This window comes from Camelus bactrianus, chromosome 26 (genome assembly GCF_048773025.1).
Source record: "Camelus bactrianus isolate YW-2024 breed Bactrian camel chromosome 26, ASM4877302v1, whole genome shotgun sequence".
Lineage (NCBI taxonomy): Eukaryota > Metazoa > Chordata > Mammalia > Artiodactyla > Camelidae > Camelus > Camelus bactrianus.
In genome coordinates, this window is record NC_133564.1 from 11,260,992 (window position 1) to 11,283,811 (window position 22,820).

The 22,820-nt window shown below is 39.4% G+C and overlaps 1 long non-coding RNA gene across 7 annotated transcripts; it reads left to right on the top strand.

Moving 5' to 3' along the window:
* The first annotated feature begins 293 nt into the window (after window positions 1-293).
* On the top strand, window positions 294-21,297 carry LOC105067705 (uncharacterized). Of its 7 annotated transcripts, XR_012502387.1 has the most exons (8): window positions 294-873; window positions 970-1,030; window positions 2,240-2,336; window positions 2,450-2,506; window positions 7,107-15,973; window positions 17,119-17,196; window positions 17,678-19,151; window positions 19,969-21,297. It is a non-coding gene; the product is annotated as an uncharacterized LOC105067705 (long non-coding RNA). The 7 variants fall into 7 exon arrangements; XR_012502386.1 differs by lacking the exons at window positions 17,119-17,196; window positions 17,678-19,151; window positions 19,969-21,297 and having other exon boundaries at window positions 333-873; window positions 1,956-2,336; window positions 7,107-7,172; window positions 12,071-12,926; XR_012502389.1 differs by lacking the exons at window positions 7,107-15,973; window positions 17,119-17,196; window positions 17,678-19,151; window positions 19,969-21,297 and adding exons at window positions 1,956-1,990; window positions 2,631-4,295 and having other exon boundaries at window positions 345-873.
* The last annotated feature ends 1,523 nt before the right edge of the window (window positions 21,298-22,820 follow it).

Consider the following 22,820-nt stretch of genomic DNA (forward strand, 5'->3'; position numbering starts at 1 on the left):
AACAAACTAGTGGCTACCAGTGGGGAGGGTGGGGGGGCAAACAGGGGTGGGGGAGTGGGAGGTACAGACTACTGGGTGTAAGACAGGCTCAAGGATGTATTGTACAACACGGGGAATACAGCCAAAATTTTGTAATAACTGTAAATGGAGAGTAACCTTTAAACATTGTGTAAGAATAAAAATTTTAAAAATGAATAAATGAAAAAAGAAAGTACAGACTTTCTGATCTTTTGTATAGACATGTATCTTTTTTGGCTCAATTGTCATTAAGGTATAAGCTTTTATTAAACTATTTGCCTGAGAAACTGAAGACTATAAACAGAACTACAATATATAATTTGCGAATTTACCTCTCCTTACAATGGCCATTGTCTTCAATCATAACAAACTCCCTCACTTGAAAGATTGTTCTGGCAAATAGAGCTATACATCTTTTGTCTACTTTTTTTGGGTACAGTGGTCCCTCCCTATCCGCTTGGGGTGCATTCCAAGACCTCTAGTGAATGCCTGAAACCTCAGATAGTACCAAGCTGTACATAAAGACACACACCTTTGATAAAGTAGGCAAAGAGACAAACGGCGATAACTAATATAATAGGACAATTAGAACAAATACTGTAATGAAAGTTATGTGAATGTCACCATTCTCTCTCATAAGGTCTTACTGTTTGGTACTCACCCTTCTCGCGATGATGGGAGAGGAAGTGAGGTGGATGACGCAGGCGTTGTGATTTAGCGTTGGGCTAGTGTGGACCTTCTGATGACACATCAGGAGAATCATCTGCTCCCAGTGACCCTGGATCATCAGCAATGACGGAGTGGATGGCTGGATGTCAGGAGCAGACGATGTCCGTGGTTGGGGATCCCAGGCAGGTCAGAGCTGGACGGAGAGAGATTTTATCAGACAACTCAGAACAGACATGCAATTTAAAACTTATGCATTGTTTACTTTTGGAATTTCCCCTTTAGTGTCTTTGGACTGCAGCTGACAGAGGGTAACTGAATCCTCATAGAGCAGAACCACAGATAAGTAAGGGAGGCTACTGTATGGGCATATATCTTTTGTATAGATCTTTTAAACTTGTGTTTATCAAGTTTGACATTTATGTCAACGTTAATGAAATCAGTATTGTTTTTATGGGATTGCATGCGACTTTTAAAGCTCTTGGCTGTTAATGTGTAAGATTCATGTCTCAAGTTAAAGTCTACCTAAGTTGCTTTTGTTGCCTGCAGTATCTCTTTGGGAAAAATGCAACTTTTTGGGAGAAAGGAGAAACTACTTCTCGTAACAGATTCTTTAATCAACAGCAATCAACTCCTTGCCTTTTATAACCACTTGCAAAGAAAAGGATTCTTAATTTCCCATTTCCAAAATACCCTAATGTAATAGATTTCTAATTACTTAACCAAAGTAAACTGTCTGATGCCTGCTCAGACATTAGGGTATATAGGAGTTATTACCAAATGTGTCTGTTTTCCTGGACTCCAAGTGCTAAATCTATTAGGATTTCCTGCTATTCTTCTGAATTTTGAATACAGTTCATGTAAATTGAAAAGGCCAGTGTATAGAGACATTCTGTGACTTTCCCTCCGTTAAAAGTATAGACTTATAAGATAATGGAGCAAAAATAAAATTTTTTAATGAAATTTACACATACAGTTCAAATCTGTGATTTCTTTTTACTGAATACAAGCTACTTTTGCTATAGTTATTTAAATAAAAGTATTTTCATACAACAATTGTTAGAACATCAGGCTTTTAACTTGTTTGAGGAAATATATACATTTCATTAGTCCCAAATTAAATTATCTACCTAGTGCTTCACTATAGAGCTAATGAAATTCAAGGAGCCCAACACTGGCCCATACAGACTCGAAGAGGATTTGACAATCGATTATAGGCACATATTTTGAAAAACAGTGTAGCCCAATGAATATTACTTTTGTATTTAAAGTAGCAAGAATTTGCAAAGGCCATCAAATGGAAAAGGTACGGATTAAACATTTCTGATATTCATTTCTTCTTGAATACGGCTTTGGGGAAGGATTTGCTCAGTTACAACTGTGTTTCATCTTAGCATGTTTCTGGCCTGAGTAAGCTTTTAATCCTGGCCGACCACAAAATAGAAAAATTCCCTTTGCAGAAAACGCGAATATTAGACTCTTAGGGAAGGGGGAGGAGGAGGAAGGTTCAGGCTGGAAGTTTCTTCATAATGTTCCTCTCAAACGGACTGTGCAGAAACTTAAGAAGATTGAGTGCAGACCCGAGGTGCAGCCTTATTTTCCTTCTCAAAGAATGTGACGGCTACTTTTTGCTGGGCAGTTTCACTGAAAAGGTAGGTTATCCTTTTATTTTAGTCTGAATGAGTGCACTTTGGTTTTTTTAAATAAATGTCCATTCTCTTCTTAGCAATTCCTTTGAAGTCAATCTAATTCCTCCTTTTCAAAGGTTTATCTGTGCTCAGGCTGTTGTGAAGCTGTGCCTTTCCTGACCTGCTGCTCTGAGGTAAGTGAGCTGGGGAACTGATGGAAACTAGTAAAAAAAAAAAAAAAAAAAAAGAAAGAGAATTTCCTTTCACCTAGAAGATGGCCCTTGAAGCGTGTTCCACAGAAGATTTCTTAAAATGCAGGACGTAAGGCCTCATCTCAGATCTACAAAACCGGAATCTACACAGTGACAAGATCCCCACGCGTTAGCTCCAAAGGTGACGTGCACTGCCCCAGCAGAGAATCCACCAGCGCTCCCTCTGCAGTGGCCCTCAGAAGGCCCGCCCTCTTCCCTGGGTACCACCGAGGAAAAGGTCATACAGGGAAGAGCTCTGGCAGTTTGCTTCTACTCGGTCTGGCTTTGGGGAAATAGTTTAATTTCCAGGTTTCTGTTTGCTGTTTGTCAAATGGTCTCGTATTCTGTGACATGTCTCTTGCAGGTTAGCATGTTGTGACTTCCTCTTATCTGTTGACTTTGAGCCCATATCATTACTTAGGAGGAGAAAGTCTCCTCCTTTACCCATGAGACAAATATCCACCCCACCAGCACATACCTATCCTGGCCTAACTCACCCCAACTAAAGTAATTTAATTTGCTTCAATTTAAGCTACTATACACTAGACTGATACAGATCCAGTGGCCACCGAAATATCTTAGGTAAAAATAAACAATCATTAACATATTAGTTGATTTACACATCATATTTTTCCAAAGGAAAAACTGTAATGGACTGCTATTCATTAAATAGAGTAGATCATGTCTTTAATTAGCTTCCAGAATACTGCTTAGGATTACGGCACACTGTACATTTCTGCTGCAACTATATAAATATGTACATGCTTAAATTTATCTTTAACAGTCAGAGAAGAATATTAAAAATAAGTATAACTTTGATCTACAATTTACAAATCTCTTCATTCACATGAATTCATTAAAATATGAAGTCTAATGCAACTTTCAGTTTAAAAGATCTGTTCTTGGTAGATTGGTTCTTATCATAGATTTTTGTCAATTTCTTTGAAATCCTTCAGCGTAAAAGTGGGTGTACTGTCATTTATCATGCAATAGATGTGTCTAGGATGATTGTTCCATCATTGCTCCCGTACTTGGGTGCGCTAAGGGTTTAAGTCAAGGAGATCCCTGTGTTTCCCTAGAATTCCTTCTCAAGACGTATGTTACGATCAGTGTGTTCAGCCTGAGTTGGCACAAGGTGCAGACGGAGAGGCACCGACTCCCCAGAGCTGACAACACTCAGGGCTGATATTCTCATTCAACACCTCACTTCCGAGACAGGTGAGACACTGCAGGCTTAGGCGTGAGGGAACCAGATTACCTCTCACCATCTAACATGCTTTCAAACAGCTTAGTGACAAAAGGTGATGAAGGACTGAGGATAAACATTGTAAAACAGCTAAACTTGGTCCTGGAAATAACGTGAAAAGTATTTAGATACTAAGAACTGTCACTTCTTTCAGAATAAAATAAGAGGAAGTAGAACACGATCTTCCATGATGTGCCTGTTTATTTAACTGTAAGACATGTCAGCAGTTTTTTTCATAATCCCTGAGTGTATACATTTTTCCAAATACATGTTGGTAAAAACCTACTGGAAGTAAAAGCTTAGGACTGATGACCAACCATTATTAAGTGTTTAATAATAAATATATAAATAATAAAAAATAAAATCAGTGTATAAGTAACAAATATTAAATGTTTAATAATGGCAGATTATTATTAAATGTTATTTATAACTATTAATTTTAAAGTCATCAGTAGACCACTGAAATAAAAAGTACTTTTCCTCTAATCATTGCCTCTATTAATGAAGTACAACCAAAAACCTCCCTGGCTATCTTTCCTTTTTTCTTCTTTGAAAAATAAATATTTATTACACACCTATTATGTGTCAGATGCTGTAACAAACTTTGAAAGGATAAAGACTAATAAAATGCAGCTTATACCACTGAAGATCCTGGGGTGCAGGAAGACTGAAGAAAAAACCTGGGGAGCTATAGATTTGTTGGCCCTGCCTTATTAGTGAGCATGAGATTAATTTATAAGAAGTTGAAAGCACACAGGGAACTATGTTCAATATCTTGTAATAACCTATAATGAAAAATAATAAGAAAAAGAATCTGTATGTGTATAACTGAATCACTATGCTGTACACCAGAAACTAACACAACATTGTAAATCAACTCTACTTAAATAAGAACAAGAAACAAAACAACAAAAAAGCTGAAAGCAAAGTGATTAATATGGAATAACCATGATTCCCTGTGAAAGAATGACAAGTCTTTATTTTAATGTCAAAATCCTAAGATTAGTATTTTTCAACAAGTATATATGTTACCAAGTGTTACACTCTGTGCTAGGTCTCAGGGACATCAGGGAAAAAAGACAGACCTGGTTCCTGGTTTACAGGTCTTACATTCAAGTAACAGAGTCAGATGAAATCGAGAAAACAGAAAAGGAAACACAATAACCACAATTTAGCAACAAGGATGAAAGCCACCAGTGAGGGGCCATGACACTGGTACAAGGGCAGGAAAGAGGATTTGACGTTCTCACTGGGGCTTACTCCTAAGTACACATCCCTCCTACATGTGGACCACGTGTGTGTGAGATCGCCAGCCGTCGTGGGGTCTCTGTTCTAATCAGCTGAGCTGAATTTGTAATGGGTACAGGAATCATGTCTCCTCTCTTCCTTTTCTTACTCCCCCAGAAGCATCTCTTTGTTACATACCAAACAGTCTGTATATGTATACCATTTAAGTTGAATATATTCTTTATGTATATTTTAAAATTTCTCAGTGTGAGTGGCAGAGTGGAAAAAACTCTCCTATAAGAGAGGACTCATTTTTCTCTAATTCAATGGTATGTGTGTTCTATATCACCATGTAACTTTAGGCAGTCAAAAAGTCACTTTATCTATCTATCTATCTATCTATCTGTCTGTCTATCCATCTATCCATCCATCCGTCCATCCGTGCATCTATTCTCCTGACCTGGAGACACGTGGTGGACTCTATTTAGGGGTCACTTCTTACATCTCACTTCTCCCCAGAACTCAGCACTGTGCTTACACACGATGCCAGTAATGACTGATGTTCACAGGACCTGGTTTCTTTCTAAAACCTCATTCAATAATCCCTCTGTCTCTGTAACCGGTAGTCCGGTGTTAACTACCAAGACAGGAAGACTCCGTGGGATATGAAGGCATAAGACAAGAAATGTGTTCATTAGACAACTCATATTTACATGAATTTACATGAAGTACTTTAGACGCCAAAATGTGTTATGTTTTTCTTCATATCTGAACGTGTTAATTATGTTAGAGATTTGAGGATCTGAAGGTCTGATGGAAAGATCATTACGACCAATGATTAGTATTGAGATGATAAGAAATGAGCAAAAAGTGAGGATGAGGGAAACAATATTATGAAAAAGCTTTGTTCTTATGAAATTGGCTATAATTACTATGATAATTAACTATGAATGCATTCTGTTGTAACAGTAATAACGACTTGGCCATTTCTCTAAATCCTACCTATATTTTCTAAAGGTGCTTCTAGTAAGTCTCACTTTGTACTGCTTTTTTGATCAGCTGATCAACTTCCTGCTGCACGAATTTGCTCTTTCTTCGATACTCACTCTCTCACTGGATGGCACCACCGTCTGCATGATAACCCAGGAAATGTCAGGAAGCACCGTCCTTGAATCTTCCTTCTCTATTACCCTGATGTCCAGACAGTCTGAGACTCTGTAAATTCCATGCACCTTTGTTTTAAATGATCTCATTCTTAGTATCTTCCTCCATCACCGCCTTTGTTTCGCTGAATCATTCTCTCCCTTCTAGCTGCTTTCTAATGGCTGAGAGGCATCATTCCTTGTACCGCCTCCAGAATCATCTTCCTAAATGCAGATGTGGCTATCCTTTCTTACTCAAGTCCTTTCAAAGACCTCACTGTCCTGAGGACAAAGTTAATACCCACTTACCCCTCCCTCTTCTTAGAACCACAACTGGGTAACTTGTTTCATTTGTTGGAATCACCCATTTACTTTTAAATCTGTGTCTTCTCCCCAGAGGTTCACTTCATCCTCACGGGGTAAGGTTGCCCAAGGGTTGGACTCTGCCTTGGTCAGTGTTACAGCCATAACAGGAGGATGTTGTTTGAATGCTAAGTTAATCAGTATTTAGAAACTGCTCCTGGCAGACGGATTTAGAATTCCTTCAATACACATAATCTTGTGAAAAACAAGCAGCCTTGTGTGTGGAGGTGGTCCTAGAGAGGTAAAGTATATTAATTTTCAGTGAGACGGGTGATCCGCCTTCCATACAATCTGCTCTGCATCAAGATTACTTGAAGACCTGCCGTAGGTTGAAACCAAGGTCTAGCCCCTTGGTTGTTGTTTACTCTAGCTAATGGCAGTGATTATGTTTGAAGCACTGTCTCATACTGTTGCACTTTTGTTGGTATTTAATAAAAACTCAGAGAACAGCTTGCAAAAAGCAGTATTCATTCCTGCTGAGAGAAAAAAAGAAGCAAGTGAATCACCTACTAAGCAATTTCAAATGTTTCTGCTGCGACCTTAACAGCATAATTTTAACTTTCAGCGCTGGGCGAGGTCAACACTGGTGTACTCTGAACTAACGCATTATACTGGAGAACTGGATCCAGAGGTAAAGTGGAGTTTCCTTTTTCTCAAAAGCTGTTTAGCCAAGATACACAATCCATGATCAAGAGTAATTTGGTGAGAACACTAGTGAAGTGTATACCTGGATAAACACTTGTTGCCCCATGTTCCAAAATACCAAAGCTCACTTCTTTTAGGTTCCCATTTATATTTACTGCTGTTTTTATTTCAAATTATTTTCTTGTAATTTAAACTGCAGACTAGAGTAATTAGTTTTATTCAGAATATTTAGAAATCTGGAAGGCACCATTTAAAATTACTATTTCTAGCACGAATAAAATTTTTAAAATTACTTTTGATTGTGCAGAATTAAGGGTATATTCAAAGATTCCAGCATCTAAAAAACATGCTTAATTTTTAGTTTTAAGAAAGTGGTGATAGCTTTTTCTTTCTTATACGTCCAGATTCTCTTAGAGTCATTCAAGTCCACTGTTTGCTAATGCATTGGCATTGTGCTAGCTTTAGGTGTGACCAAAGAGAAACACATTCAGTGTGGATTACTAATTACACTATTAGTAATTCTGGCAAATTAAGGACTAATATTGCATTGGTATAATGGTGATTGATAACTTACAGATCATTCAATAAGAACTAATTCCTAATTAAGACAAGGCTACAGTTAAAGAAAAAAAATATACAAAAGGATGATAGATAACGGATTTACTGTGAAAAGGTTTTAAACGAAATCCAAGTATTAGTAATAGATGACTTGGAAGGGACTTATCTGGTAACCCCTACAATTCAGTGCCATTTTTCTTTTGAACATTATCTAACACACTGCATTCTCTGGGGTTTGTAACCCTGGCTAAAAATCTCTCAGGAACCAGCTCCCTCATGACCTTTCTGGTATTTCCTGTTTGAGTCAGAGTGGAAGCATCCCTAACAGGCCCTGTTTTGGGGGATTTAGCCCTTTGCTTCCACAACTACAAGAATCATGAGATAAAAGAAGCTGAAACAAGAGAAAGGCAGCCAAACCGTGGTTTTGGTGTTCAGCATCTCCTGCTTCATTTAAGGAGAAAGGTTTATGACTTGTGGTCCTCAACCAGCCATCACATATAAAACGGTATTTAGGTATTTTCTTTGGCTACTAACTTAACGCGTCACTGACTGTAATTCCATTACAAACTGTTTGAGTCAAGGTTTGGAAGACTGAGACAGAGGAAAGCCTGGAGCTTCGTAAGCAGAACTGGGGTGACACAGCATCGTAATTACATGAGCTGTAACTCTGTGAAGGGAGGGTGCAGGGCAGCCAAGTGTGTCATAAAGACCATCAGGAGGTCAGGACTTGATTCAGACAATAACTTGCTGTAACTCTGGGCAAGCTACTTCACCCCTCAGGTGCTGAACCCCATCAGGGTGTTTCAAACTTCCTTCCTTCCTTCCTCTCTCCCTTCCTTCCTTCCTTCCTTCCTTCCTTCCTTCCTTCCTTCCTCTCTTCCTTCCTTCCTTCCTTCCTTCCTCCCTTCCTTCCTCCTTTCCTCCCTTCCTCCCTTCCTTCCTCCCTTCCTTCCTCCTTTCCTCCCTTCCTCCCTTCCTTTTAGCTGTGGTCCTTTAAATATGTAATCTTAGGTAGAATCTCAATTTCTGTCATTCAACATTTACTGAGTACCAGCTATGTGCTGGGCCCTGTTCACAGGACTGGAGCATGACACATAAAATAAACCAAAGGAGAGATGATAAGGTGGACGTGGAGCTGAGGAGTGGGAACCTGTCTTCTTGGATGACTGACCCCAGGAGCCTGGCAGTGGCCTAGAACATTCTCTGAATCCTTGTTTTTCTAGAGCACAGTTTGAGGACCACAGAGAGCTCCCTTATCTTTGTAATACTCTCTGGCTCCACAAACAGAGAGTGCACATTTATTAGCCATTGTAGTTGCCATCACAAATGCACCCGACTGTCACAGTTAAGTTCGTGGTGTATGGGATCATCCCACTGCAACTGACATCTGCTTTCTAGATGGTGTCCTGTTTTAAAGAGGAAGAGGCGAATGAGTCACATTTTTACTTTGATGAGATCTTCGCCTCTCTTGGTCTCAGGTTTTGTTCTTGGTGCTGAGGTTCATTTTTATCTTACTAGAGAGAGCATTGATGGTCCACGATCTACTTCATTTTGCATGACTATTAAAGGAATTCTTAACCGTGTGTGCCAATCTTATTTAACAAGTAATGGTGCCCTGTCAAGGAGACCTTGCACATTCTATTTGATATCTGAGCAAGTTAAGCCAGAATTGAAATATATTTTAATTTCTCATCTGAGAATAAACAAAAAGAGAAAAGAAGGGTAGGGAAAAAAGCAGTTGCCATTCAGCTTTATAAGGAATAGTTATATTTGACAGCTATAATATATAACCACTTATCCTCGCTGCCAGTCAAAGATAATTTCCTCTGGTTTCCTTCAAATATATTTGAATCTACCAAATAACGTACAAGGTGTTTTTCTCTTAAGAAAAAAAGGTAGGCTCTGAAATTATATGAAGTTTAAAAGATTTAAGTCCTAGTTAGAAAATTTAGCTTGAAATCGAATGGTTATCACCGCCTTATATTTCAATAATATTTCATTTCCCACACCTGCCTTCTCGAGCCATTTCAATCATGAATAACAGTGGGGGAGAAAAACAATAAGCATTATGTGTGCAGCGCAGGTCTTGGCAGGTAGGAGCCAACCTGGAAAGAACAAAAACTGCCACCACAGGGCTGGAGCTGGTGGGGAGCCTGGAGCTCCTCCCCGACAGTACCGAACTCTGCAACTCTGTTCTCTCTGCGGTTTTAAGAAGGCTTTGGTCTTTCTAACATTACACTCTGAAAGCCAACTTAATAGATGCTCTATTTCTGGAGAGCTTTGTAGCCAGAATTATGGAAAATTCTTGTGGTCGTTGTCATGTTCACTGATGAAGGGGCAAAGCACAGAATAAATCTGGCTGATGTGCGTGAAGACCGCAAGCTCACGGACAGCACCTCCTGAATGGCATCTTCTTTATGCTATAGTTGAAGAGAGGCACCCCTTCTAGCAGCTGGAAGGTGGCTCCGGGATGCAAGGTAGTACCTGGGGGGCTGTGCCAAGTGCCTGGCGTGAACCTGGGAACGTCAGTGCAGAGTTCTGGTGAACGGCGTAGCGGAGCTAGTGCTTTACAGCTGAAGCAGGTGTGGGCCTGTGTGACATGATGTGAGAGGTATTAAGAAGGCTTCATAGTCAAATCCGTCACTTCCATCATCATTCCTCTCAGATAAGATCTTTCATGCTCTTATTAAAAAGAAAACAGGTTATCGGGGGTGGGGGGTGAGTCACCGCTACCTTAGCAATAATCAGTTCAACAGATAACCCAGCAGAACGTAGGAGCCTGGGTGAGTGGTACTCAAAGAGGTCAGTTTTGGTTGAGGGAACAGGTTGGCCCGGATGCAGATGAGGGTGGGGAGGTCCCGCAGCACTAGCTACGTGGGCCCAGGGAGGGGCCGGGTGGAAGAGGGTAGGATGGATTCAGCGCTGATTCAGTTCCTGCTTCCCCTGAAGTAATGAGTGTAAAAAGTCATCTTGACATCTGAGTGATTCTGTCTTACGAAAACTCCCTGGATGCTGAGTGCATCCTGTTTTCCTTGATTCTCCTTCAAAACATTACTTAACATCTGAGGTTTAGCACAAGGAGTTGGGGGTGCGAAGTCTCCTTTCACTACATCCCCAGCATTCCTCCAACCCAACTAATTCTCCTCAATTATGTTCCAGAAACTTTATCTTTCCACCCCCTTCTTGGTTCCACTGCTACCGTTGCGCCTCTGAAGGCTCATGGTCGGTCTCTGCTGCACAATGGCTACAACGATAGGTCCCTCCTTTAAAGGTACAGAAGGTGGAGGATTTTCAAGTTAATTCTATCTTCCTTTCCCACACACTTCAGATAGTAAACGAGAAGGGTGTGGCCACTTAGACCTCCAGAGAAACTTCCCATCCTCAACAGCCCCACCCAGTACGGGCAGCAGCTACAAGGAGCTTGCTTAGTCACCCCCTCCTCTGTTACAGAAATGTGTCCTTTAACACGACTCAGTTCAGCAAAAGTAAACCATCGTGCCTTCTCCAGTGGCTGTTGCAAGGATCTCTGCTCGATAATGTTCTCTCAGATCAAGTCCCTGCTGCTCCTGAGCTTACAGTCTAGCCAGAAAGGTCAGGGGCACCTCTCAGAAGCAGGGAAATTAATCACCCACAGAAAGCAATGAAGTGTTGAATGCTAAGTGACGAATGGGAGAGAGCGGATAGGAGCTGTGCCTCCCAGTGTCCTCTAATTCTTCACAGCCTTGTCGCAATTGTCATCAAAGGGGCTAGCTGGATATTTGTTTAACATCTTGTCTTCACCTTATTTTTAATTCCTTTCCTTTCCTGCCCCTTGGTGCCGGGTCCTTGCTGGGGTTTGTTGCCAGTGTATCCCAAGGGAAAGTCAGAGAAGGAAGCAGTCACTGACCAGCCCTGGCCATCGGGGAAGACTTCTCAGAGATGCTTCAGATCTGGTGGAGGGAAAGTCCAAAAATTGCTCTGGATTAGTCATGCCAGCCTAGCCCTCTGTCTGCACCACAAGACTCTAATGACACATTTCTTCATCTGGGAATCCCCAACTTGGTGTTAGAATCAGAAAGGCTTCTGGATGCCTCCTGTCCTCAAGTGGCTTGGACAGACTGCCAACGGCCTGTGGCTTGACCTGTTTGTATGTGCGACCCCAATTCAGTTCACCACAGAGACATATCCAGGTTCCACGGGTTTGGACTCCCAGGCAGCTCCCAAACCCTGGTGGTTATTATTATTTATGCTTTGAAAAGAGCTCTGGGCAGAACCATCCCCCTGAAACTCCTTACTGTCTTCAACGCAGTAATTCTCTGTCTTTATTCTTGTTTCCAACTCTCCCAGGATTCAGAAGAACATAATGAAAAGGAAAACTACAGCCAACCTTTCCATGATATGCTTAGCTTTGTGTGCAATGCAGTGTGAGCAGGAAGACATCGCTCCACCGTAAACAGGTTTTTTAGCCTCCTCTGCTGCTTCGGGTGAGGAAAGGCAGGCAGCTGGTAGGACACTGAGGCAGTGCCCCCGATTCCCTTCCCTGGTCCCCTCCGTGAGAGCAGAATGAGCCACCTCCACCCAACTGTGCGGTGACTACCATGCATTAAGATGCACAAATAGCAATCTAGCCCTTGAGTCTTTCTTTTCATATTTTTCCAGACAGCTTCAGTCCAGATAAGGTTCTGACTCCTCCTGAGATAATTCCTAACATTTCTAAATGGGTTTCAAATTCCCTCCCAATTCCACTGTCAGTAATGAGCACCACATTTCACAAATGGGCCGGTGGGTTATACAGATGCACATCTTATAACTGTACTTGGTTTTGCTTGAAATCGTTTCAGGAACTATGGAAAAGGAGTGGTTTATTTAGAAATCAGGGGTAAATACAACCTTACAATTATCATGTGAATATGGGGGATTAAGAGAAAGGAAAAGCAACACCACTAGCAACATTCTTGTCATCTCACCCTCCCTCCCTCCCTTGAGATGTTATGCATTTTCCTCCATTCGTGTGATCTGGGGGTCCATTTAAAGTCGCGTTTAGAGTCTTTTGAATATTTCCTGTGGTGACAGAAACTTGTTCTTTGAGGAGAGACTTTAATTTAGGGAACCCAAAGATAGAAGTAGCCCAATGAATAAGGTGGATGATCATGGCAGGTGATACCAACTTTGTTTAAAAAAATAAAGGGAAATGGGAAAGATTTTCTCCATATGGTCTTTTACACCATAGCATCACTGGGATAATGCTGTAACCTTACAGAATGACTCTCTGAAGAGGCTGACTCTTGACTGGTAGGTTCTTTTCTCTTCTCATGCAGGTTCTGTGTATTGTGGTTTTATTTACGCTCTGGTTTGCACAGAATTATGTCCCTAATTACTGTCACTGGAGCTGGGTCTTACGAGCTTCTGGGAATTCTAGTCCACTTCAAACAAGTATTTAATATATCAAATTGAGATAATTAAATTGTGCTTTTGCTTTGCAGAACACTAAAAGCAAAATAGCTCCTATGCTACTCAAACCATTTAAAATGTTTTTGGAAATGTTAAATTATCTGTAGGTGTGCAAACTAGATTCTAAGTTCAAGTCCAGATGGTACCTTATATTGCTTTAGTCACTCCTAGAACACGGGTTCAATTAAAGTTGCCTGACAGGGGAAAATTAACATTCTCTAAATACGCAGGCAAACCTTTCCTCCTTCATAGGACAAAAGAATTGCTCTGCGCCTTGGCCTTGGCCATGGCTTTGTTTTTACTTTCCCCACCCCCAAGTTCACACTTGAGGCACATTTTAATGCTGTGTGTCCACCACCTATTTCCTGTTATTGTGTGTCTTATTATAGGCTGCCCTCCTTAGAGTTCTTATCTTTTCATCATCTCCTAGTCCTTTCAGTTGAGATGAATTTGCCAGAGGCAGGGAAAGACTGAATGGACTCTGTCCCTGTCTGAAAGGGAACCGCACCATAAGCTGTTAAAATGAAGGAGGAATGCCCAATGCACTCACCACTTGTGTTGTGGCGTCAATATTTTGTTTGAACTGCAAGCCAGAATGGAACTTTTTTGAATGTCAAAGACATTTTTTTTTCTTGAAATCTTAAAAAAAAAAAAAGTCTAAGTTTGGACCTTAATGTGTCAACAGATCTCTTTTACATTATTTTTGGCTAAAGCCAGAAACAAAATTGTGTTGAAAAATATTATGAGAACACCTCTCCTCCTAAGATTTCTAGTCTGGTATAGTAGACTCCAGAGGTTTGGATTAATCAGATAAGCCTTAGAAAAACATCCACTGTTTCAGATGATCTGCTTAACCAAGTCCCAAGGTTAAACTGCTAGAGGGCTTCCGATCTGGAATGAACTAGCTGCGTGTTAGGGGAGTGGTCTGATAACTACTGCTTACCAACGAGGGAACCTGAAACCCCACAGTTATGCTGTTAATAACGCGGCCAAAGAAAAGCCACATTCATGTACATTTCTAAGGCTAATGTATATTTGCAAGATGCGCGTCTCTGATATGATTAAAATATGATATATGTGACTGAATTAACCTGATTATTCCATAATAAAAAGTAAAAAAAAATACTACTCTGATCAAACTAGTCATTTTGAGATTAATTATTTAAAAATACATTTTTTTTTCCTGCAGAAAATTTGGATTCTTACCTTTGGTGGAATAAACAAGTAAAAATGTTTTGGTTTATGAACAATGGCATTCAGGAAACACTTTCTGAGAATCTGCTCTGTATTCAGTGCTATGACAGGATGAATGATAGCAGGGCAAAAATTCAACATCCCTGCCCTCAAAGAATTCAGTCTCATCCAAGAGATAGTTAAGGAAACACATTTTCCATGTAAATGGGCTGTAAGGTTTAACACAACTAGGTGGAGGGCTCTGTGGGAACAGAGTTCGGCACATCTAATGCTGCAGGTGACACCTTAGATAAAATAGTGTAGTGGCTGCAAAGTCCTAAAGGTAAAGTACAAATTTCCTCCATGGTGGGAAGGTCAGAGATGTGCAGGCAATGAATTTTAGGAACTGTAGCAAAAGCCAGATGGTAAGTCAGAAAACCAGATGCTGTCATTTTATGCACCTTAACATTCCCTTGTACCTACATTACACTATGTTCTATACTAAACAATATAAACTCTCAGGGCCTTAGTTTTTCACGTGCAAAACTGGGATCACTTTAAGGTTTTTTCTGACGATTAAATATATGGATCCACATAAAGCACTGAGAACAGTGCCCAGAATATAGTAATATGGTAATACTACGTTAACTGCTATTAGCTGCTGTTTTCAAGTTTATCCATTTCACTGACGATGTCACACAGCAAGATGGCAGGGTGGCCGGTCAACTCCTTTTCTTATTCACAAATACTGATGAAGCACTTACTATGCACCAGGCATGGGGGTTCAAGAGGGAAACCGTCAAGAACCTACCTGTTCTCATGCTGCTTAAAATTCCAGGGCTGAGATGAAAGAAGAGCAAGTAAATCTCATAAAACAAATAAAAAATATAAATTCAGAGATCAGTAAGTATGAAAGAGCATGACGGTCCTTGGGGGTGGGGGAAGACGTTTCACGTACTGTCACTGTTGACGCTTTCCTGGAAGAGGTGAGAACTTGAATGCTAAAATGGAACCAGCCCTGTAAAGACTCGAGGTAGGAATATGCTCGGCATGTTCCGGAAAGAGCCAGAAAGCCACTGGATCTGTAGCAGAGGTAAGGAGAGGTAACTAGAATTGCAGGACGAGGCTGGAGAAGCAGCTAGGCACCAGAGCACGGAGGGCCGGGGGGGTGGTAAAAAAATTCGAATCATTTCAAGTTTAATGGAAAGTCTCTTTAGGATAAGGCACAGTCAGTCAGTCTTTCAAAGATCTTCCTTTCCCTCCTCCTGCCACCAAGCACTCCGCTAAGCTCCCTGAACTGCGGAGGGTCCCTCATGCCCTCCCAGCCCCCTTCAGAGGGCACAGCCATCCTGTTGCTCAGAAACCATGCAAGAATATATCCTTACTCTTCTGTCTACACTTGGTCTGCCTTTTTACCTTGGTAATTCCGTTTGAGTACGTTTCTTCCCTTTATCTTGAATACCACACCCTTTTCAATGACAATTTGTGTAAAACTTGTTCTATGTTCTAGGCACTGAATGAGGCTCCATGGTTAAAACGGTGAAAAAGACACAATTCTTGCTCTTAAGAAGCTCAGCTGCCAAGAGGGGTCAACAGACAAGTTAAGAGACGTCAAGGCGTGGGCTGGTGAGTGTAGTGACTGGGAGGAGCTCAGGGAGAACCACCTTCCCCAGTGACAGCGGTGCAGGCTCCTGAAGGAAGTGCCCAGTGTGAGCATCAGAGGCCAAGAGAACATGGGGGAGAAAGTGGGAGGGTGAAGGAGGCTTTCCAGGCAGGATAAGTCATCCTGAGAATCCAGAGGCCAGAGAACACAAGTTTCCAGAGAAGGAAAGCAGTACAGTGTGACTGAGATGAAGCCAAGTTCCTGAATTTAATTCAGATTCTCCAGTTGCTTCTAATTCTCTTCAGTTGCTTCCATGATTGGCCACTAGTGCCATGTAGCCCACCTGGTCTTTAATAGCGGTGCGGGTTTTGGCAAGACACTGACTCTGAATATCAGTCTTTCCCTACCCCCTCATTTAAAATGGAAGAACAAATTCCATTAAGTCCACACCGCATGGAGTGGATTTACAATTAATCAATACCTCATGTGGACAGATGTGGCTAGTGGAGCAACAGGCATACAGAAGGTGATCGATAAACGTTAGCCTTGTTCCATCCCTCAGTTGTTTTTAAGAGAATATACTGGGTGCTCAAATTCCTCAAAACACTACCATTGTTTCCTATTACATTACTTACTAAGGAGCCTCTCACCCTGTTTTTCTGAAGCTCTTGGTACTATATTATTAGTCCTGTCCACAACTAGTCTACCCCCTCCTCAACTAAAATTTGAAGTCCTTTGCAAAAGCACCTGCTTCCTGGATGTCAGCCTTCTCCCAGGCTTACAAACTCTGATTCATCATACTTGTAAAGCCTTTCTCTTCCTTCAGTATCCTTTATAGGTAGTTTTCTGTGATGTATGATGGGAAGAGAAATTGTGAATTCTCCCAGGATATAACTTCTTTAAATCTGACACTTCGTAAATCAACTCTGATTAGCCTTTCTTTTTCAGAAAAATGAGACTGAGATAGATTTATCATTTTTCCGTTTTTCTCCATTATCTAACTATTTTGATGATTGAAATCAATAATACCCCTAGAGGTATTTTTTCCTATTTCCATTCTTTCTTCCTCAAATCTTTGAGGAAATAAAAAAATAGACTTAGGTCACCTCTGGGCCTAAATTTGCGGATCAGATACCTATGGAGTGACTGTCATGTTCCCACCCTGCAGGAAGCTTTGTGGCTGAAGAGGGCTCTGCACTGGACTTCCTGGTTTCCTGGGAAGCTTGAGGCAGATAAGGTCCAAGCTGTAAGTCAAGATCATTCACAGATCTATTGACTTGGAAACCAGCTAAGATAAGCTAGCTGGATTCTATGTCATAGAGTCAAACTAAGATATTAATAAGTTTAATAACACGTCCCAAGCAAGTTCTTCTATTCCCATGACCTCATTTCATCAGCTCTCTCCCCATCCTATTTGGCACAAGGATTTCTAGACACAGGTTGTTACAGATCTTTATGGAAAACTTCTGGCAGTAAGTCTCTCATTATAGAGCTCTTTTGTTGATTCTTGTTCAGCAAATGTGAATTGAAGATATTTGAAATTGGATTTAAATGCCACATAGTCTTTCCTCTACTTGACACTTGGAAGGGGGGCCCATATTATGCAAGAGGAGAATGAAAATCCTGCCAGAAGTACCAGTGAGCCTAGTTTAGCAGTAGCACTCGTCATACCTCACCCCCTCCTTTGGGTCCAAAGGATTGAAAGTTTCATTTTCACCTCATTTTAGGGAGCTGGTTTGGCCTGAAGTCACACACAAAATGAACCGTCTCCAACATCTACATCAGGAAGTAACTCTCGCTCAAGATAAAGGTCACTGGCGGGGCAACAGGCGTGCATTGCTTATTCTGGCGTCTCTTTCCTCTCCTGGAGATCATTTGGAAAAGCTACCACGACTTCTCCTTTATAAGCTTTAAATGTTGAAATGAAAGCTCTTGCATGTTGATTAGTACTTCCCTTGATGAGGTATACAAGTGTCATGTAAAACAAAGTGGACTTCGCTCATGATGGATTTAAACGTTCATTCCACAGGGGTATTCTTGAGCCAAGACCACAATGCTTTGGCTCCTAGTTACTCGTGGAAACTTCTAATTGATTGCTTTAAACCACTTGCCAATTACTGCTCTAAGGAGCAATCCCTTGAAGTAGAACTCACATGGGCCCGTGCATCTCTAATGCTGAAATGTGTTTTAATTCCATCGTGTCTAGGATTTTACCCATTGAATTTATTTGGAAGCCTCATGGGCTATTTAATAGGAGATTATATTTAAAGAGACATTAGTAGAACATGAAATTCCAAATAAGTTGCCATCTTTTAAAATGACCATTTGAAAGGCATTAGAATGCAATATTTGTAAGAGGTGTATTTTTCAGACATTGGCTGTTTAATTAAGGGAAATATAAAAAATATCTGTTGTTACCTATCCTGACCTTAAGGTTACTCAGTAAAAAAATAAAAAAATAAAACCCTTATTAAAATGATCTTTCTACTTACACGATAATATGTTTGAATCTCCATATTTTGAAGGAAAAAAAATACATAAATGGGCTTACATTGGCCAAATATATTAGAAGTAAGTACTAATTTTTAATCCATTCTAATTTGTGAAAGGTTTGTTCCAATGTCCATATCTTCCTGAAATTTCAAAGAAATGAATTCAAAACATTCATAAAAAATTAAAAATATGAATAGAAACAAAGTTAAGTAATAAATTAAATGAGACCCATCTAATTTCTTCTAGTGCCTAACTGAACCTAGGATTTAAAAAAATATAACATAATGAAATTATATGGAATATTTTAAAAAATCAGGTAAGTAGTAATATTCTGTATTTTTAATCAAATTTATATATATACATTATATAAATTGCTGAAATAAAGACTGTAGATATTTCAGTACTCAGAGTACTCTGAGTATGTTTGTGAACAGAGACTACGAGAAAGTGTGTTTCATCTGTATCTATATTCATTCATTGATTAATTTTTTATATGAAAGGCACTAAAGAATATATTGATGTTTAAGGCAGTGGCTTACATAAAGGGCCCTCTAGAAAAAATCACAATTGTTTAATTTATGGTTCTTTAAAAAACGAATTTAATGTCTTTTTTTCTTAGACATTTTTCATGTTTATCATAGAAATTTTAAAGAATATATGCAAAGAAGAAAACATTACCAACACCTTTCATCGCTCTCAACAGAACGGGTAAATAGATTTTCAGTCTTTTTAGATGTATATGTCTGTCTCTAGATGTTCTTTGTTGTAGCTTAAAGGTTACTTCTCAGAGAGCTCTTTGTTGTCTAATGAGGTCTGACCTGTTACCATAGTAACCTGATTATCCATCACATTCTGTAATTTTATCTATCTGTGTACTTTTTAACTTTCACACTACAAATAAAAACTCCACAAGACTTGGGGGCTGTGTCTTTTCTTATTGTTTCTTATTTTATCCCCAATATCTTATACAATAGTTCACAGAAATATATGGTCAGAGATATCTTCCATATGAATTATCAAATTATTTTAATTGTAATAAAAAAGAAAACAAACAAACCACTGGGGGAAAACGCCCTGAGGCTGATATTACATTGTTACCGCATTACAATGCTGGAGTCGTGGGAAGGAAATGGACATCTCCACAGGATTGAATCTCTCCATGCATAAACATAAACTGTCTGTATTTACTCTTCACTTACGTCATACACACTTCCACTTAAGTATTTCATGTCTCTTCTCACTACTTTTATTGGGACTATTTCTTATTATTCCTTTAAATAATTTTTCTATAAATTAGCATTAAATTATTCATTTCTATAGAATTCTGCTGTTGGCCACTGACTGTTTAGTCCATTCTGAAAGTTTTTAACTTTGTTGATTTTTTTTAAAGAAAATTTGGTCATCCTATTGAAATGTTTTCTCATTCTTGGAATACATTCCCCTCTCGTTATTATGATTAAAAAATATTTTACTACATTCTACTGGCTGCCATTTTAGTTTTGCTTTTTGTATCTGTTTTCTTAAGGCAAAGCGTCATGGGGCTGCCTCTCTGAGAACTGTCGTGAGCATCGTACTGGATGGGAGACGTGAAGCTGAAGGTAACTTGTTATCTGGGAATGCCAGACGTGAGAAGGGACCTCTTTGGCTGGCTTTCAACACAGAAAACTCACTGAGACACTCAGCTCTGCTGGATATTCAGGAATGAACAAGGATTTCAAAATGATTATCTGAATCAGAGGCTGCTATAATTCTCACCTTTCAAACGTTAGCTGGACTCTGCTAACGCTCTCTCAAATACTCAGCTAAATTCTATCACACACTATGGGCTTTGATATTAATTGCTTGGGGAAACAAAGAGAAAAAATTGTGTTCCTTCTTTGGGTCAATGCAGCGGAAAAGATAGATAAGAGAGCACGACATGAGTGTGACCCGGATTTCACCAGGAATAGGAAACTGGAACAAGAGTGACTCTAAGATCATGAAACCATTCCACACTCCATGCCCCATATATGAAGGTTGAGGGCTAAACTGTGTACTCTCAAGACAGACGTTATTGCCTTCAGCCCGAGTGTTGTATACTTACATTTCTTAAAATTTCAGCTCCCAGATACTTGACAGCCTCTTTGAAAAACTTTCCCTTGATGCCTTTTGATCTTAATTGATTAAAATGTAACCCTCATATTTAGTTTAGCCTAAGTTAATCACATTTAGTTAGTCTAAATCAAGCTTATGGAAACTACTTCATCAATAAAGTGATAGATATATTAATAAAGCATACAATAAGACTTCAAGAACATTTAAGAACTTTGTCTGCAAGTGGTAAGTATAATCAAAATTAGATTCATATCTTTGCTTTGCCATTTATTAGCTTTGAAACTTCAGTCCAATTGTTTAAACTCTCTGTGTCTCAATTTGCTTATTTGTAAAATGACACTAACAGTGCCTGGTATAGTTGTTCTATGAGGTTTAAATAAAATAAAGTACATAGAGCATGAAGCAGAGTGTTTGGCAATGGTATCTACTCAAGAAATGTTAGTTCATATTACTCTGTCTGGACTAAATACAGTTACTGGTTTAAAAAGAAATATATATATATATATATCAATTGGAAGTAAAATGCGACTGGCAGAGAAAGAAAATAATCTGTGAAATTCAAAGTTGTCAGGCCAAGTATTTAATTAAGAGTAAACTGTGGGCAGAGAATACAAACTCTGAGATACAGAGAATGTAAACTCTGAGATACGGGTTCAAATTGTTTATGGATAATTTTATTTAAAAATCAATGTCAAATTTTCTCCTCAAATGTATCAAGTGTGTATTATTTTACTCTGAAATATAAATTGGGTGTTTCTGAGGCATTTTGTTGCTCTCAATTTCTTAAAATGACAGGCAGTGAGGCCCACTGACGCAGGTACAGCTGACAATTCCCGCAGTCAGTGCCGCACCTGCCCTCAGCCGAGGCGTTCATGCTGGAATCACACATCCTAAACCACTCCTCTCTCCACCACTGCTACTTCTGAGCTGCTAAACGGACTTCTTTCCCCATAATCCTTCAATATCTGCAAAGCATTTAAGAATCTTTATTTTTGATTTTAACTTAAAAGATTTTCATAAACACTATCCAATTGTATTATTTTATTGATATTTTATTGTTTATCAATTTATTGATATTGGTATCTTATTGACATAAATATTTAGGCTTTGCTGTTAACTGCTGAATGTGTCGTCATCACAACCAATGCTAAGATTTTATAATAATATGTAATAATAATATATAAGAGGGATTTTATAATTCCCTCTAAAATTATAATTTCAGCCAGTAATATGGTTATATTGATTCTTAATAAATTAATGATATTAAGGAGTCAATACTGATATCATGGCCAGATACCAATATGTTTTGTTTTGATAAATGACATGCAAGGTCTTAGGAAAGAGAAATGTCATGACTTTGTCTGGACAGATAGGTATAAAAATTTAAAATAACTAAAATGCTCCTTTACTAAAGGTGAAAACAATCAGAAATTTCCAGAAGCAAAATTAATAGCTATTTACCCATGTGCTTATTATAATCTAGAACAATGTATTTCTACGTTTAATTTATAACTTTCTATGCATAGCTTTATGTTTTTCAATTTTTATTTTGCTCAAAACCCTTTCGACACCCAAGAGGTTTCACATATGAAAGAAAGAACTAAAGCTTTTTAAAAGATACACACAGAGATTTCCAACTGTGGCCTTCCTAAGATGAAAGACTGCTTAATTCTCTTTTAAGAGCAGTTTTCCCTTATTCCTGTTCTCTAACTGCATATAATGGAAAAGTCAGCCCCTGCAAAACAGCCCATGTCGGCCACCTCTCCATCTATAACAACGATTGTTATAAATGAAACAACTTTTTCCAAGTGGATGGTTGTTCATTATTTCCTTTATTTAGTGGTTATTTAATATTTTTAAAGCCTGGGACTTTTGACCTTTCTCTGGCCATGTTTCTTTTTCAAAGATTTGGGATTGAGGCTTCACCGAAAACTGAATACAAAGATTCTTCTACTATTTCCTGTTCAAAATATCGTCTCAGAGTTAACTACCACTGGATTCCAAACACAAGTGTAAGAGAGAGAAGTAGGTCTGGAGGTAGCATTACTACCTAAGAGGAAGGAGAAAACAGCCTTTACAGCAGATACAAACCAGACAGCTGGAAATTAAGCTCTGCCTCTCCCTGTGCTGCCTACTGCTTGCTCTCTTTTGGAAATGCTACCTTATACTCTTTATCTTGCCGCATGGGTTTTCTCTCCTGAGCTCTTTGCTCCTCATTAATTGCCTTTCCTTTTCATCACATGGATTAGGTCCCCCAGCTGCTTCCCCCTTCCTCTCTGGTGT